At 27.8% G+C, this 18638-nt stretch overlaps 2 long non-coding RNA genes across 2 annotated transcripts in view; one reads left to right on the top strand and one right to left on the bottom strand.

Annotated features, from left to right (window-relative positions):
- LOC126926479 (uncharacterized) overlaps positions 1–18638 on the bottom strand; it is a 109884-nt gene that overhangs the window by 56417 nt on the left and 34829 nt on the right. The gene's annotated exons all lie outside the window — the stretch shown is intronic.
- On the top strand, positions 9973–12006 carry LOC126926475 (uncharacterized). The gene is made up of 3 exons (XR_007714643.1): positions 9973–10080; positions 10167–10335; positions 10414–12006. It is a non-coding gene; the product is annotated as an uncharacterized LOC126926475 (long non-coding RNA).

Genomic DNA, 18638 nt, shown 5'->3' on the forward strand with positions numbered 1-18638 from the left:
AAACAGAAATGATATGATTATAAAATTAATCTCCAAAATTGTATTAAACTTGACAAGATTACAAGTAGCAATCTGAAAATCTCTTCTTTTAATTTCCATAGCAAAATAAAGGAATAAAAGTGTTAAAAAAAAGGTACAGACATTTATGTTTGAATTTTCAACATTTAGGAAAAAAATAGTGTTTTGTCTTAAAATTGAGACATTATTGAACAAAATTTTTTCGTATAAAATACATTAAATAAAGGATATGACTTTGAATATGACTATTTAAATAAATAATTTTAATAAACTAGCTACTATACCATTTTTGTTATTATTGATATGTATACACATATTTTGTTTTAGTAGTTAAACATATATTTTCAATTAGTCGAGAAAAATCATTTTTTAAAACAGCAAAACATAAATTGAAGTTCAACCAGTATAAGTATTAAATAATTAACTGTAATACATCATATTACATATACAGTTATCAAGAATTATGTTCTTCCTCCTTAAATATGGTATAAAATTATTTTCTGCTAAATTTATAAATCAAATCTAATCTACGTGTATTACATAGATTATTAAGGAAATAATTCGTTAGAATATCAACCGAGTGAAGTATAATGCTTTCCACTATTAATGCCTTGGTGAATAGTCGCATAAATAACAGAAGTCCTACATCTTGTCAAATGGAATGGGAACTTCATTAGGAAGCTAATACGAATATAATGTCAGTGATTATTAGATATAATGTCATATGATAACCTGAATCATCATTTAATATTCCTATCTATTTTGAATTGGTTTTAAATGTACATGATCTAAAACTTTCACGATATAACCTAAAAAATAAATATCTACTCAAATACGTAAAACAAACATACTTTTACACATAGATACGTATGAAAGGAATTTAATAGAAATAACAATTTTTCAAATAATTTTTAATCATTTTTTATAATAAATTTTTTCTAGACATTCCTTAAGTAATAGATGAGAGATATAAGAGATAAGTTTCAGAGATGCACACTGTAATTTCTTCTTGATATTACTGTACATTATATGTTATGTAATATTATATGTTAAGAAGCAATGTTGAAAGTCAACTAATATTCATTTCTATCTATAATTTTAATTAAACTGGAGTGCACAAACTAACACACTGTGACAAGGATAGTAAATTATGCCACAGCACACATGATATATATAAACAATATGAGCAGCTTATTAAATTATCAAAAAAATATTTCAAAGTGATAAATTTGTGTTACCTCATATTTTCATGGATAATATTCTCTTGGAAACTGTTTCTAATAGATTACTGATTTTGATTTGAGAAAAATTTGAAGATATCTGCATAGAATGCAAATAATATGCAAAAATATATAACATATCCAAAGTATAGTATTCATTATAATGTCTGGGAAATAATTCTTTATTTAAATTCCATTTCTTTAGTCATATTTACAAACATATGAACTTGCATAAACGCCCATACTCTAATTATTAAATATTGTTATACCCTAAAAGTAACAGAAACAAAATTCAAAAACTAAACATTTTTACACATGTTGCATATATATTGTATATATTATTTATTGTATAAATATTATAATTAATTATAATTTTGCTATTATTTACAATTTACTATGCGGCATATTATAATTAATAAATATTATTATATAACAAATATTATGTTATATGTATAATATAAATATAATACAATAAAATATTAATATTGTATAATATTATATGACATTATATTATATTATATAATGTTATACTATATTTATATTATATTTATTTTTATATATTTTCAAAAATATATTTTGGATGATATTTTTTCATAAAACATTATTTAAACATTGGTACAGCCTATATCAATTTTTGGACCCATTCACTTGTCTTTGTTTTATTTAGATTTTGGTTCATTGCCAGTGTGGGGGACGTGGGCCAACTGCATCAAATAAAATCACGACGAGTATAAAATCAGTGTCAGCTTGATACGAGTTATGTGCATGCTACTATATGTCACATATATACATACATCCCGTGATACGTATATTCAATCCGCGTTTCTAACATACATGCAAGAACATTAAAGCTTCGTCCGAATGATGATGATTCAAAAGCCAAGGGAATTTCATCAAGTTACTGATAAAACGGTAAATTTGTTAAATCCATTTCCGATGAAATCATATGGGGTATGCCGAGTTTGTCTGCATTAAAAATAATGCTGTCAAGGTTGAAGTGTAAATAACGAGCATTCAATACTACATAAGCATATCAATATGGCTAGTGTTAAGTAATTGCATTAGATAGTCTACTTAATTGATTGATACTGTGCAGTATGTATTAGATATTTTAATAAATTATATAGTACAGTGCAATTTAGTTAAGATAAAATAGTAATGAATATTAATGAATACAATAGGAGATTGTAACAAATGTGAACCATGATTGTAACCTTTATAGCTTGTATTTCTATCAATATTTACTAACATTGGGATGACTAATCTGTAATGTACATATATGGGCTTTTATATTCTAATAAAACAATTAAATCAAAATATTAAAATGAAATAAAACTTAAATGCTTAAATGCCCAAAATTTCCTAATTCAATGAATAGATGTTTATAATTCAAGTGATAGGATGAAAATAAATAGGTACATGTAATTTTACTTCTGCTTCAATGAAAACATCAATTAAGTCAAAAATGCGAGCATGGTTTTAGTAATTGCAACAGCAGAAGTCTTAAAACCCATCGTTTCGACGTGTTAAATAAATGAAAGTAACAATATTCTAAAAAATTATTTGTGTTCTTCCAAAATGTAGTAGATATCTTTATTCGTTTGAACAAAAAAATATCTGCCCGAATTAATCATTCAGTAATTCATATGTGAAGTGGAGTAAACGGTATGATGCAAGAACATCGTTAAATCATAAACTTGTTACTTTTGCTGGAAACACGAATAATATCATAACAGTAAAAATATGACTCACTGATTAAAAAATTTGCCAAATTTCTATTAAAATGAAGATTACGTTATTTATTAATAAATAATAGCTTGGCTATTAAGATCGTTTAAAGCTTTCTATAAATTATGTATAATTTTAGAAAAAACAGTTTACTTTCAAAAAAATATGAAAGTAAAGAACGTGAAAGCATTATTATTAAACATAATACATTTCTGTATATTGGCATCAAAATGCATTAGATTCGTACGTAATTATCAAGTCCATATAAAGGAGAACAAAGTTTATTTATTCTATGTTAGTATACGCATATATTGTAGTAACTGTTCTATCTTATTTTTCATTCTGTTTGATAAATGTATCTCATTCATGATATCAGAGTCATAAGCAAGAATTAAACCCAAATTATGACGTTTGCAACGATTAGAGTTCACACACAGAAGGTTAATGACTTCGTATAAACATGCAAACTTATTTAGTTTACCATCTATGTATTACAAGTAAAATTGATGCTTACTGACATCGTGAGGCAATGAAGAATGAGATACCACACCGTAAGTATTACTACATAACCAATTACTACATAACCTATAACATACAACCAATGTAAAATATGTAAAAGGTAAAAATTGAAGAATTCACTTTTTAATTTAAAATATTAAATATTGCACCATATTTTAATACTGTTAATAATTCTTGTGAAATTAAAAAGTATTGTTATGCCAAAACAATATCCTTCAAAATTAGTCTCATGTCACAATTATTTCAGACACAAATTCTCTTTTCCTCTTGATTCTTCTTTCAGAATAAAATTACTGCAAATATATAAAATATTAAGATTATTATACAAAACAGCATATAGGTATATGATATAACTGTAAAATACTACAGTATATATAACTTGTAGAAATTTATAGATACAGAATTATTTCTAATATAGCATAATGTAAAACTATATCTTACAACGAACTAAAAGACAATTTTATCAAATTTTTAGTGTCATATCTATACGTTAATTTGATGGAACGTCTGTGACTATTTAATAATTGTATTTGGTAATTAATAAATAAAATAATAAAAATAAACTGTATTCGATAATTCGATAATTTAGTAATGTAGTTGATTTAGTTTATGCCTTATAGAAGGCAACTAGGGCTTTAGTATTTACTACCGTATGCAAATGTTAAATCGAATAAGGAGATGCAATGTGCAATTTAATTTCTATGCCGAGTAAAAGATTTTTTGTTTATGTTATGTTGCTGCTGAGCGACAGACATTTCTGATGAAATCACGGAAAGTTGTGTAGTCAGTGACTAGTTTGCAATATAAAAATCTACATTGTACATAAATATATGTCATTCGAATGCAGGGCTACTGCAGGTACTGCGTATAACGAATATTCTATGTACCTGTTCATGAATTTTGCGATATGCATCAAAAAGCTGAGAAAATAATAGCGATCAAAGAAATTATTTAGTTAAGATATTAAAATCATTAAAAGGAAAATCTAGACTATACACATATAAATAAACTATATACATACTTATAATTAAATGTATATATGCACTATAATTAAATTATGTTTATATTAATTATGCTTAATTATGTTTAATAATTAATATGTTTATATTAATAATAATTAATATAATTTATATTAATAATTTATAAAATGTAATTAATATGTTTATATTAATTATTAATTATGTTTAGTTATATATAGAACTGAGTAGTTTTATAAGACAAAAAATAAAAAAAACAGAAGGCTTGCGATTTATAAAATATAAACATATGAAATGTGTGTGTGTGTAATTAATATGATAAAATGTCACTTTTGTTAGAAATTATATATCAATATCTTCACTTTTCTCAGAAATTTAACATTATGTTTATATTAGCTATTTATTTGAAAAAAGCTTACTTGAAAATATATCTTTATTACTTTTTTCTGATAAATAAAATTTCAATTACTATCGAGATGTATGTTGTATTTAATATTTATATTTAACTCATTATTTTTTTTTTTTGTCATAGTTTCATATTTAATATTTTTAACATATCTGTAAATATAAGCTATAATTTTTTTAATTGTATTTCATTTTCATATATTGTCATATACAATATATATATATATATATATATATATATATATATATATATATATATATATATAATACAATAAAATAAAAATAAAAATAAAAAATAAAACGAAATGAGTAGAACAAAAAATAAAGTAATGAATATATATCGCATAGAATTATGAAATATTAAAATGTGGAAATTTTAATTAATTAATTAAATTTGAACAAAGTAATTAATCATCATGTATTTTTAATGATATACAATGCCATATTACATAATGTGTCGTTGAACTGATGCTACTTTCAACTTAAGAGAAAGAGAGAGGGAGGATGGAGACGGCGCATATATAAATAGAAATTTTATTTTTTTTAATCAAATATTATTCCTAAAAATATATTAATCTATTTACAATATCTTTATTAATATACACAGTTTCTTAATATTTTAGTATTTGACACCCTTTCCCTTATCAAAACATCAGGTGGCGATATTGCTGATGATTAATGATTGGAAATCAATTATCTGATCTTCAAAATTAATTCAGTTGGTCTCCAAACGTCGCATCACTGAATTTCTTTGCTGGAAAACTTTGAAGGAAAAATATCAGATTTATTACATAATAGAAATCAAAATAAGCATATAAAATATCTTTCATAATAAAATTCACAAAAATAAAAATAAGCAACACTCTGAAGTGGTATTAAAATGAATATTGTTATTGAAGTATTATTGTTGTATATTGTACTTGCATAGTATTATTAAAATAAATTATATTATTAAAGTAAACGTGTCACCAATCTGTCTATGTGCTCTATCGAAATATAGCAATTTGATGCTATTTCATATTTTTATTATAATCCCTTTGATGAAGCATATTTACGATCCCATATTGATATAATATCTTTCATTGTAATCATCAACATAAGTATGAAATATTCCCTGTTACATATGAAACATAAATGCTTTCCACTATAGAAAAACCTAGTGACGGTAATGAATCGTGAATTTAAAGTATTAACAAATTAATACAAACATATAAAGAAATTATTTTTAAGGCATACATAATACAACGTGGTCTGTTGCAGTTGAAAATCTGTTTCGTTAAATTAATTTTTTATCCACAAAGTAACGAACCTATGTAATGAAAACTTTGAATGATGCAATTTATAACCTGTGCGAATAACCAATACTTAAAGTGAAGGTTATGGTTTTTTGCGCTTTGACATTGTCTCTATGCTCAGTTTATTTTCATTGTCATAAAATACATTAATACTTTAATACCTGAAATTCAAAGTTTAAATATTTTATTTTACGCTTTAGATTCTTACGAGCCTGGGCTTCGACCAGCGTGAAAGGCAAATGCGTGAAGTAAATCCTAACTGCATATCGCATCGTAAAGCCGACAAGCCAACCGACCTACCAACACAATACCAAACAAACACAGCATTTTCAATGGTCGCGTGCCAGCAGTGTTAGTAGATATACGATATACGGTCAAACCTGATGCCGCGCCAGGGAGCCACTAGGATTATTGTTCGTGAGGACAAAGCTGATGAGTAATTAGGAAGCCTTTAGAATGGAATCATTTGCGGACGAACCTGAAGCTATGTCACGGAAATTACGTGACTGAACATAATGCTAATAATAATGAAAGAGAGCATGTGTTGAGAGTACGTGTTACCTTCCTTTTCTCGGCACACGGTTTCGACATATTGGAATTTTTCTGCGATTAAGGGCAGCCTGTAGAAATTTCGAACAGAATTTAGGTTATCTTGCAGATACGGTAGGGTCAACGCTGATAGAAAGAAAGCTTTAGTCTGATCTCACTAACAACCCGGTGACACTTTTCATAACGTTCTATCCGAGGAGCGTAATTTTTCGAAAGGTAGAATTATCGAAATTCAGGTGGGGGTGGATCAAAGAGTTTATTTTACGTATATGGAAAATATAATCCTTTAAAATTTCCAGGGACAATACCTTCCAGATGTTCATCAGAATTATTCAAAACTGTTATTCTAGCGTAACCGCAATTGTGTCTCATTGTATAGAAAAATGTTTGAAAATAATGTTTCATGGAATTCAAAAAGTGCAGTTGGAGACCAGATATTCTCCATCCGTAACAAGGTTATCAAAAGAAAAATATTTTATTTTCTGTTTCACTTCATGTAAAGTACTATTTTATTTACATTTGATACCGCTTTATTTGATCTGTAAAACTATTATTTAAAATAGCATTTCAAATATTTATTCTCTACATTTTGCCCAACTCTGACTCTATTCGTATCTACGTACGGTCATGTTCGTGCTCGAAGAATGTTAAAAAGAAAATTGTATGTTTCGCCATATACGCAGGTTGCGACAGAGGGAAATTACATCCATTAGCAAATTTTTTATATTTGCTCATTTACGACTAGACCAGCTCATAAATGATGATTACGTAACAGTAAAAGTAACCATCGATAGTACCGGTATATACCATATGTATACGGTATGTATTAATTCGAATGTATTTACCAGATAATTTCAAGTCTAAAGTTACGATACATAAAAGTTCCATGATTTCGAAGAGGAAATTTTATTTATTAGATCAACTTCTTTCGTCAACTTCCTCTTTTTAAACGGAAATTATATTTTTGTCTTCAGATTCTTATTTTATAAATTATACTTACCTACAATAAGTATTAACTTATTATAAATCATTAACCATGTCACTGCGCCACGCCAGAGAAAATTACTTATAATTCTCAATGCGAGAATTGATAGTAAAATAAAAAGTAAAATAAAAAAAATTCTTACTTTATGGAAAAAAAAGAAAATACTTTTATATGGGATATTTTTTTATCAGACCATCTGTTACGACCGTTCGCGGAGAGACGCGGTCGCTAGGAAAACGCGTCAGCGAGAAGAGTAACTTCTCGCTACGATTCTGTTAATCGACGCCGCGAAATAGTCGTTCCCCTATTTCGGTTGAGATAACAGAGGTGGTTCAACTGAATGTAACACTGTATTAACAGGTTAATATAAAATAATATATTGAACAATAATGTGGTGAATGTATTACAGAAAATTGACTCAATGCTTTACGATATTATTCGATGTAATCGGCTTGAATTTGATCGTCAGACCTCTCGATGCGTAACGTTCGATTTGTCAGAAGGAACTGCTCCTCTTTCGATGATTCCTTTGTCTCATTTTGAAGATGACCCCCACTATGCTCTGGTCACGCCACTGTTCGCGCCTATGATCACGTATGTCCGTTCTTGTGTGGAAAACGTAACGGACAAAATTCGACGTTTAGAGAGCTCGCTGCTTGGCGACAACTATGCGCTCGTCGATACATTATATATGATTCGGCGGTCAGATAAGACGATCTGCCTGCGACACTGTAGGGCCGCGAGCGACGGTTAGAAAATACAGCCTGTGGTAAGCCTCGTGGCGTAACACCATCTTTTATAGACTTCATCTTAAAAAGATATTTAATTAAAATAAAAATTTATTTTCGTTTCACTATTTCCAAAGTAGAGGATAGAAAATTAAGATGCAAACCAAACTACTTTAATTTTTCTAGTCACTGTTGGGTTATGAAGTAAAATAAATAACAATTCCATCTTTTTACATTACTTTTTTATTACATAAAGAATCACAATAATTTTGCACAATCTTCATAAAAGATTTTCAAAATATTCTCCATTTTATGCTAGACGATAGAATATGTTTTTAAGATCAGAAAAATGGAAAGTGTGAATAGAACTGAAAGGAAATTGATGTTCAAATAACATTGAAGACGCCTAACAAATAAAAAATAAATGCGATAATGGGAATATTTACATTTCAACTATTCACATAAACACTGTGTATAGGGTATTCATCACAAATTATTATCATAGGTTAACGCCGGACTGAGCAGGAAGAGATAGGCGAAGAAGTAATGATAGTTGAGGGAAGGGGGATTATAACACCAAATCAGGTAACGAGGGAAGTATATACAGGATGTACAAAAAGTAAGCGTAAAAATCACAATAGAGTGATTTTGACCTCTAAATCGGTGGAGATTTGTAAACAAAATTTTGTGCAAAATTGATTTTCAAGGACAATTTTTTTTTTATTGCATCGTATTCTTCTCATTACGAAGATGAAAAGTATCACAAGAACCATAGGTCGCAACTCAACTGTCTCATTAGAAAAAAATATTGAAATTTTAATTCTTCTGAAATTGAATTTGACTCTTATTAATATTCAAACACTATAGTATCCTATCTATTACTAATCTGTACACTTGAACATAATTAAATTAACGTACTTTTTGTTTTTTATTGCAATAAAGCATGTATTCTTCTTAACGATAACGCAAATTTTATTTACAAATTTTATTTCAACCAAATAATTTGTGGCGTAACAAATAATATATTAGGAAATGTATTATTCGTACTGTATTCATGTACTAAATGTATTATTTCGCAATTCGGACGTTCAATTTTCTACAATGATTTTACATAAAAAACACATATATATATTATATGAATTTTTTCAATGTCAATACCTTCTTGGATAGTCTTTTGTTTTATTACATGTCGTAATCGATTTGGCATGTATGTTATAATTTTTTGTAAATAATTTTGTACGATACACTTACATTCTTCTAATAATCTTTGTTTTAATTCTTCCTTCAACGTTGTACGTAGGAGATACAAGAAATCACTAAATTAACAGGTCACCAGCGATTGGTTCGCGTCGTAGTTCGAACGTTCACAAATCAGAAAATAAATTCGGTGCTTTAGATATGATAATAAAGTTTATTGAATCCAACAGAATAACGGCTCAGAGTGTTATGACAGAGTGTGTACGATTCAGAGTCTTGCAATACAATGTCGCGTGTTGATTTTGGCAGCGTTTTTATATGTTAGGGTTTGGGCCCTCTGGAGGGGCTGCCGTCGGCTGCAGGTCAGAAGCGCCCATTTGTCATTTGGACACGGTTCTCTGAGCCTGTGGGACGTTTCTGTTTAGACACAGGGCCATCCAATTGTCATTTTATGACCCTGTAATTAGTCTCTTCACTCTTCACAAATAATGAAGGTTGGGATTATTAGGAACTACATTATTTGTCTTGTTAATTTGTCATTGCAGATAACGAGTACAACATGTTCACAACTTCAATCTCCTAAGTGAACTACATGAAATTACTATATATTACGAGCCGGTTTGCCAATTTTTGAACGTAATTTTTGAACTGTTTACCGTGGACGGAATGCAGACTTGCTCTTCATATGCAGCCTCTTTGTTCATAAGATTTGAGGTTAGTGAATCTTTTTCTGTGAAAGAAGGAATTGTTTACAGTTCAAATAAACAAATTACATCCGTTCAACAATTACAGCTTCCGATTGAATATGGTTTTTACCGTACAAAGTCAATACGTATTTTAAGGAGTAACCTGGTGGAAATATCGAGGAGAAGAGGAAAGAAAAAGTAAAGAAAGGAAAATATGGAATATATGGGGTACTTAACCTAACTTGTTCGTCTTAAGTATCTCGGTTATTCTTTATGTTGGAGAAAAATATCAGAGGAAGAGAACATTCGGTTCGAAAATGCAAATGTGATGATAGACAAAAAGATTTTTCAAGGTCAACATATTGCACACCATTGAATTTAGTTTCTTATGAGCTATAGTTATAATGAAAATATATACCTTGAAATCTCGAAAAAAAGTGACCTTGAAAAATTTTTTTTTCTCCCTTCGAACCGAATATTCTCTTGCTTTGATACTTTTTACCTATCATGAGAAATAAGAGAGATATTTAAAATGGTCAAGTTAGGTGAAATGCCCTGTACAATAGAAGATCTAATGCATCCATGTGCAATAATAGATCGTACTAGATTTATGTTATGTAAATTTATGTTTCCATCGTTATGGTAATCTAATTGTAAATAGTTTATGTAACATTTTGTTGCCACCTATAACCGTGACTTTTTCGTTTATGCTTTGTACCAGTAATATTTCCAAAATATGGTGTTTCTTATGCCAAAACACAATCTTCTGTTAAGTTCGTAGTAGGATTATATCACACGGTTTTTCATAATGTAATAAATTAAAAATCAGAATCCATTGATAACGAACGTCTTAAATATCAAATAAACAATACTATCAAAGCATTGTTAATAACGTTCTGTGATATATTTATAAAGATTGTTAATCTTTTGATGGGACGTTTACCACAAATTATTAAATTTATATAATTATACTGAAGATAAACCATAGTTAATTTATAGAAATAATAAGATAATTTACATAATGAGTATGTTTTAAATAACTTCAATTTTAAGAAATAATAAACACAACTTTTGACCATCATCTTATGTAATTATTAATAATATTAGTTTCATTTAGTCTGTTATTTTATTTCACTATAATAATAACATTCTTTCTCTATTTATCAATCGATTTTGTTTATTTCATTAAATATGTTATATGTCAGATCATGCAAATATGGAAATTAGTCTAAATAAACATTAACAAAGAGATAGGAGAAATATATTTGAATTTTCACGATAAGAAATAGAAAGTAAGATAAGATAATGTATGCTAGTTTGCAAAAGCAGAAGTACACGTATTTTTAAAATCGGAGATAATGAGATCTACATCATGACAGGCAATTGTGAAATACCTTGCGCATTTGAAATGCATACATTAACTGTTATCGCGACTCGGTTGCTTTATGATAAGAAATTACCATATTTAATATCATGTGTTGCACACTTTATTCTCTAATGCGGTATCTTGAAGCAAATAATGGCAACTGCAGGTAGTGATGAACAGAGTTTGAATTAGTGCTTTCTGCTCAGATAGTCTCTTTCTTCAATTATTAATTATAGTTAATATAATTGCGATTATTTAATTAGGCCAACCAAATAGAAATATGTTGTGATACAATCCATCAAATAAAATATAAATTCCTTTATGTCAAACTTATTTTTACTGGAAATTCTTATTTAGCTACCCTTGCTTAGAATTGTTGTCAAAGGGATATTCAATAAAGCAAACTTACGTTGTAGAATATTTGTTTGAATTGGTAGTGATACGTCCGGTGACTTTATGTAACCAAGAATCTACCCCTTGGTCAAGGCAGCCACTAGTTGTGCAAATATATCAGGTCTGTAAATATGAAACCGGAATTTGCCCATAGATGGCCCTAGCTGATAATGTAGTTATCACTAAACTGCGTCATTCATGCCAAAAGTCTTTGTTGACATCTCACAAACATTTTCGACTCAGAACAATACAAGTTTCATACAACAGCATAGTTTGTAATAGCGTTGAACATGTCGAATTTTGTGCCTGGAAACTACGATTTGCGGACAGCATTGATTTTCTGTTACCATTTGAAGAAAACTGCTGCGGAATCGCATCGAATGCTTGTCGAAGCTTACGGTGGGCATGCTCTTGGTAAATCACAGTGTTTTGAGTGGTTTAAAAAATTCAGAAGTGGCAATTTTGACGTGAGGAACGAAGAACGTGGATCAGAAGGGTGTGATCTATTATGAGCTGTTAAAACCTGGCGAAACCGTTAATACCGAGCGCTACCGACAACAAATGATCGATTTGAATCAAGCTTTGCGTGAAAAACGACCAGAATATCAAAAAAGCCAACACAAAGTAATTTTGCTTCGTGATAATGCACCATCGCATACAGCAAAACCGGTCAAGGAAACGATCGAAGCGTTCAGTTGGGAAACACTTTCGCACGCGGCTTACTCACCAGACTTGGTTCCGTCCGATTACTATTTATTTGCATCGATGGGACACGCACTTTCTGACCAGCACTTCGCTTCTTACGAAAATGTACGAAAATGGCTGGATGACTGGTTTGCCTCAAAAGAGCGACAGTTTCTTTGGCGTAGCATCCACCAATTGTCAGACAGGTGGGGAAAATGTACAGCTAACGATGGGCAATACTTCGAATAAAATATTTTTAATCATTTTCATACAATAAACGTGTATTTTCTATACAAAAATTCCGGTGTCATATTTACATACCTGGTATAGTGCAATTTGTCTTTAGCCATGCATATTTCATTGTTTTTCTGACCATATTATAAACATTGATATCTAAAAAACTGCTCAAAACCAGTAAAAAGAAAATAGCGTTTCATGTGGTTGGAACAACTCAGAAGGATTTTTTCTGTACAAAGCCATCAGAAAATTCAATCAGTAAAAGAAAGGTTAAAGTTGCAGGATTAGCAGTAAATTGGCTTAAAATGTATTGGATAAAGTTAGAAAGGTCAAAAAACAACATCACAAGATTCAAATGTGATTTTAACAAAGATGCAGAGTTCAATGTCATTAATAGCTAAGTTGGTAACAGATAGATCCAGTAGTTGTAGAAAATCTGAACCAACCTGTACAATATGGAAGAGTAGCAAATTTGTGACAAAAAGAGAGATGTGCTGATCCTGTTGAAATAAATTCCCTCTATTAAACACAGTTATTAAAAAGATTTCATCATAAATCATGATGATGAGTGCTTGAATAGGTTTAACAAAAAGGACATTATTTATGTTTATGATAATAACATTAAAATTTACACACTAGTAATAATAGTTTTATATAATACAATTTTGTTTAAATATCAATTTGATGATATTAAACATTTTCTTTTTATTTTCATTAGCCAAGTCTATTAACTCTCTTAATTATGCGAAAGTTGTAATAATATTAACAATTATTCCCAGCATACTATTCATATATTTTGCATGTCGCTAGATAAAAATTACATTTACAATAATACATTCAACAATGTTTATTTAAGTTTATATTAAGATACATTACATTAATATACATTATGTATTATATACATATTATAGAAGCAATTTTAAAAAACAATAAATATAACCACATCAATTTTGTCCTCTTTTTATTTTGTGAAGTTAACCGATTTAGCAAATGAGCAGCTCATACGTGCATAAACGCATTTTATGTTCTCGATTACAAGTTTGCAACAAGTCTTCATATTGCAATATGTTAGGTTGGCAACTAAGTGATTGCGGATTTTATCATTAGCTGGTATTGACAAAATCCGCAATCACTTAGTTGCCACTAAAAAGGAAGCACCCAGCAGACCTTATAAAGGACATAACCTAACAAACACGAGGATGGTACCCCGCTGGGGGTAGCCACCAACATGCTAATTTAACCGTTAAAAAATTCCACCAAATGTCCAAATTGGACAAATTGTGAATTTTAATAAATAAATAAATAAAAAAAAAAAAACTTAGTTGCCAACCTAAAAGGTACTTCATTTCGCCAGTAATTACTTGAACATTATAAACTCTAATCTTTCACAAATTTATTACCATTTTTACTTTTATACTATCGTCACTTATTACTACGGATAAATGCATAGTAGATACAGTTTATTTATTTCAAGGTTATTAAAAAAGTGAGAGAATTTCAGCAGCAAACCAATTCGTTTTGTTATAATTTTATACGTGAATGCAATGATTGGCTTAAAGCAAAGATATTTCTAAAAATTGTATAATAAGTAATTCAACGATAATTACTTTTACCAATGATCAAACTAATTGAGAATAATTGCTTACGTGGTACATTTTGTTTCCATCGTCAGAAAATTTCCTCCTCTTTCGTTAAAGCATACAGATAATAAGCAAAGTATGAATTCGAAAATCATTGTAATTTGTAAACTGTCAGAATTATATTACAAAATCTTGTTATCACGAAATTTGAAGAAAATACACGATTGGAATTTATCTTAATTTTAATTGCTTTAGTTAAAAATGAAAAGTAAGTCGAGCCTCAAAGAGACAAGTAACAAACGCAAAATGAGTTCATTTTACGATTTTACTAGTTTTCTCAATTATATTCTCCAGAATAATTTTTAAAATAACTTTTGTTTACCAAAACATTGCCTTTGCTTTGACTAATTATTGAATTGTCCAGTAAAAATAAAATGAATATATTTGGAAGATATATCAATAAACGTATCGTTATTCAAAAATACTATTACCACTCAGAATCAGCAAATTTTACGTTATCGATGATTTATAGACCCAAAGATCCGCCGTGCGTAATACCGGCTATAAATCTTTGTCGTTCTATTGTCTACAGTGATAGCTGCACGTATACTAAAATACATACAAAACGTAATTCTATCTTACGTGTACGATAATGTATTGTAACTTACAAGTTCTTTTTTCTCGTTATTTAATTTTACCTTACAATTTGACCAGCTGAACACTTGGTAAATATTCCTAACCTAACTTCTAAATAACACGTGGATGCCTAACCTCAACGAGATGCCATCTTCGAGTTTAACTATTTTATTTCTTCAGTGAGGTCAGTGGAGTGTTTTCTTTTTAGTCTTTTTAACGTACAAATTGTCTCAGATTTTGCTTATCAAACGGTAACAGCATATTCTATGAGGAAATGTATACTATATACAAGGTGTGTAAAAAGTAAATGTAAAAATCACCTGTGCGTTGAAGGAGCTTTGTAAACAAATTTCGTGCAAGATTTCACCTTGAACATGATTTTTTAATGCCACGTATGCTACTCTGCACCCTGGTATGTTACCAACGAAACAATCCACCGTGACCTCAAGATACCTACAGTCAAAGATGAAATACACAAGTCCTGAAGCAGATATAACACAAGAGTCAACAACCACCATAACCCATTAGTCACCCAACTACTGGACACGACGGGCCAGATCCGCAGACTAAAAAGGAAATACCCTCTAGATTAAATCCTTAGTTTCTACTAGAACCAACAATATAAAACTGTTATAATCCATGTCATTGTATCACGCCAAATTAAGTTACTGAAAATTCTCAACGAGAATTGATTGTAAATATTCTAATAAATAAAAAAAAAAAAAAAAAAAAAAAAAAGAAACGTATTCTACTCGTCACGAGTAACCAAAATCCCAAAGGAACATGAGTAGTGAATGACCCCTTCTCCTGGGAAAAAAGTATTAAAATTTTCATCATTTTCGTATTTACATTCTGCAGTCGAATGGAAGAAAAATAGCATCTATAAAAATAGCATTGTTGTGTTCTTTCTTGTGTCTTTCTTTTAAAGACACGTCTTTTACAGTGACGCATCTTTATACACACATGAAACCTAATCTGTCAAACGTTGTGATTTTTATTTCGATAAAACAAAATAGATCGTACGTAATTCGATGAAATAATATAAAACGAAAAATGTGCATTATTTCCTTATAAAACGAGAGAAACTTTTCGGACGACTTAATATATCGCATATCTTCCTTTCCTTTTTTTCTTCTTTCCTTCCTTTTCTCTTTCTGCATATTTAAGCATTTAATGTCACGTTTCTACATTTTCACTAAATTTCTTCTCACCATTACGTATTGACATTTTATGGTAGAAACTACATTCGATCAGATGTAATTATTTAACTGCTGTTATTTGTTCAAATTATAACATTATATAAAATATAAATATAAATATATACATATAGGATAAACGAAGTGACGACTCTACCGTGGTATAATTTCACGTAATACGTTTAGGAAATGTGAGCGTAAGAATCGCAAATATCTTTCTATCGATATAGACAAAAAGTTAGAGCCAATAATATGATTGCTAATAATTCATGACCTTATAAGCTTATGGTGAATCTTTCAACCATTGCATATGGATTTCTGTAAGCTCAAATCCTAGCATTTTGTCGATTGAGAATACGACGAACTAGAGGAATTGCTTTTGCTATCCGTAAATAATATACGATTTAAAAAGTGTTGAACGTGTTACAATTTATGCAGCATCCAACGATATAAACTTCATCGAGAGCATAATCATTTGGTTGGAGTGTTTGAATTTCATAATGTATTCTTGTAATTTTAATATTCGTCGCATTGTCATGTGATTTATTTTGTATACGTCCAACAGTGGACAACCACAAGTAAAAGTGATAATTAACCTGTTTTTCTTATATTAATATTATATTATATATTATATATTATATATTATATATTATATATTATATATTATATATTATATATTATATATTATATATTATATATTATATATTATATATTATATATTATATATTATATATTGTATATTGTATATTATATACTATATATTGTATATTGTATATTATATATTATATATCATATATCATATATTATATATTATATATCATATATCATATATTGTATATTATATATTATATATCATATATTATATATATATCGTATATCGTATATTACATATTATATATCATATATTATATATATATCGTATATCGTATATCATATATCATATATTGTATATTATATATTATATATTGTATATTATATATTATATATCGTATATCAAATATTGTATATTATATATCGTATATCATATATTGCATATTATATATCGTATATCAAATATTGTATATTATATATCGTATATCATATATTGCATATTATATATCGTATATCATATATCATATATTGTATATTGTATATTGTATATAATTGTATATTATATATCGTATATCATATATCGTATATCATATATCATATATTGTATATTGTATATTATATATTGTATATTGTATATTATATATCGTATATCATATATCATATATTGTATATTGTATATTATATATTGTATATTGTATATTATATATCGTATATCATATATCATATATCATATATTGTATATTATATATTATATATCGTATATCATATATCATATATCATATATTGTTTATTTATATTGTATATTATATATTGTATATTGTATATTATATATAATATATCATATATTATATATTATATATCATATATCATATATTGTATATTATATATCATATATCATATATTGTATATTATATATTATATATCATATATTATATATCATATATTATATATATATCGTTTATCGTATATTATATATTATATATCATATATTATATATATCGTATATCGTATATCGTATATTATATATTATATATCGTATATCATATATCATATATCATATATTGTATATTATATATTGTATATTGTATATTGTATATTGTATATTATATATTGTATATTGTATATTATATATTATATATTGTATATTATATATTATATATTGTATATTATATATTATATATTATATATTGTACATTGTATATTGTATATTGTATATTGTATATTGTATATTACATTAATATATAATATTGTATATTCTTATATTAATATTATAATATACAATTTTAATATAAAATATAATTATTTTAATATAATTATTATAATATAACATAATACATACACTAACAATGCAATATATAATAATTATACAATTCTATAATATAATAATTATATATTATATTACATTATATATTATTAATATATAATAATATATAATATAATATTAATATAAGAAGAACAGGTTAACATATTAATATTAATTCTTGAATACTTGAAATTGTTAATAGCCGCTGAGAATCTCACTTCTGTGTTCCAGAATCATTACTCCTATATTCTGATATATTTTACAAACTATTCTGTAATTTCCTGTCACGTTGGAAATAGCACGCTACATTCCCATTAAATGTAAATATAAAGGGAAACACATTGT

The sequence above is a fragment of the Bombus affinis genome, chromosome 18 (genome assembly GCF_024516045.1).
Source record: "Bombus affinis isolate iyBomAffi1 chromosome 18, iyBomAffi1.2, whole genome shotgun sequence".
In the NCBI taxonomy this organism is placed as follows: domain Eukaryota; kingdom Metazoa; phylum Arthropoda; class Insecta; order Hymenoptera; family Apidae; genus Bombus; species Bombus affinis.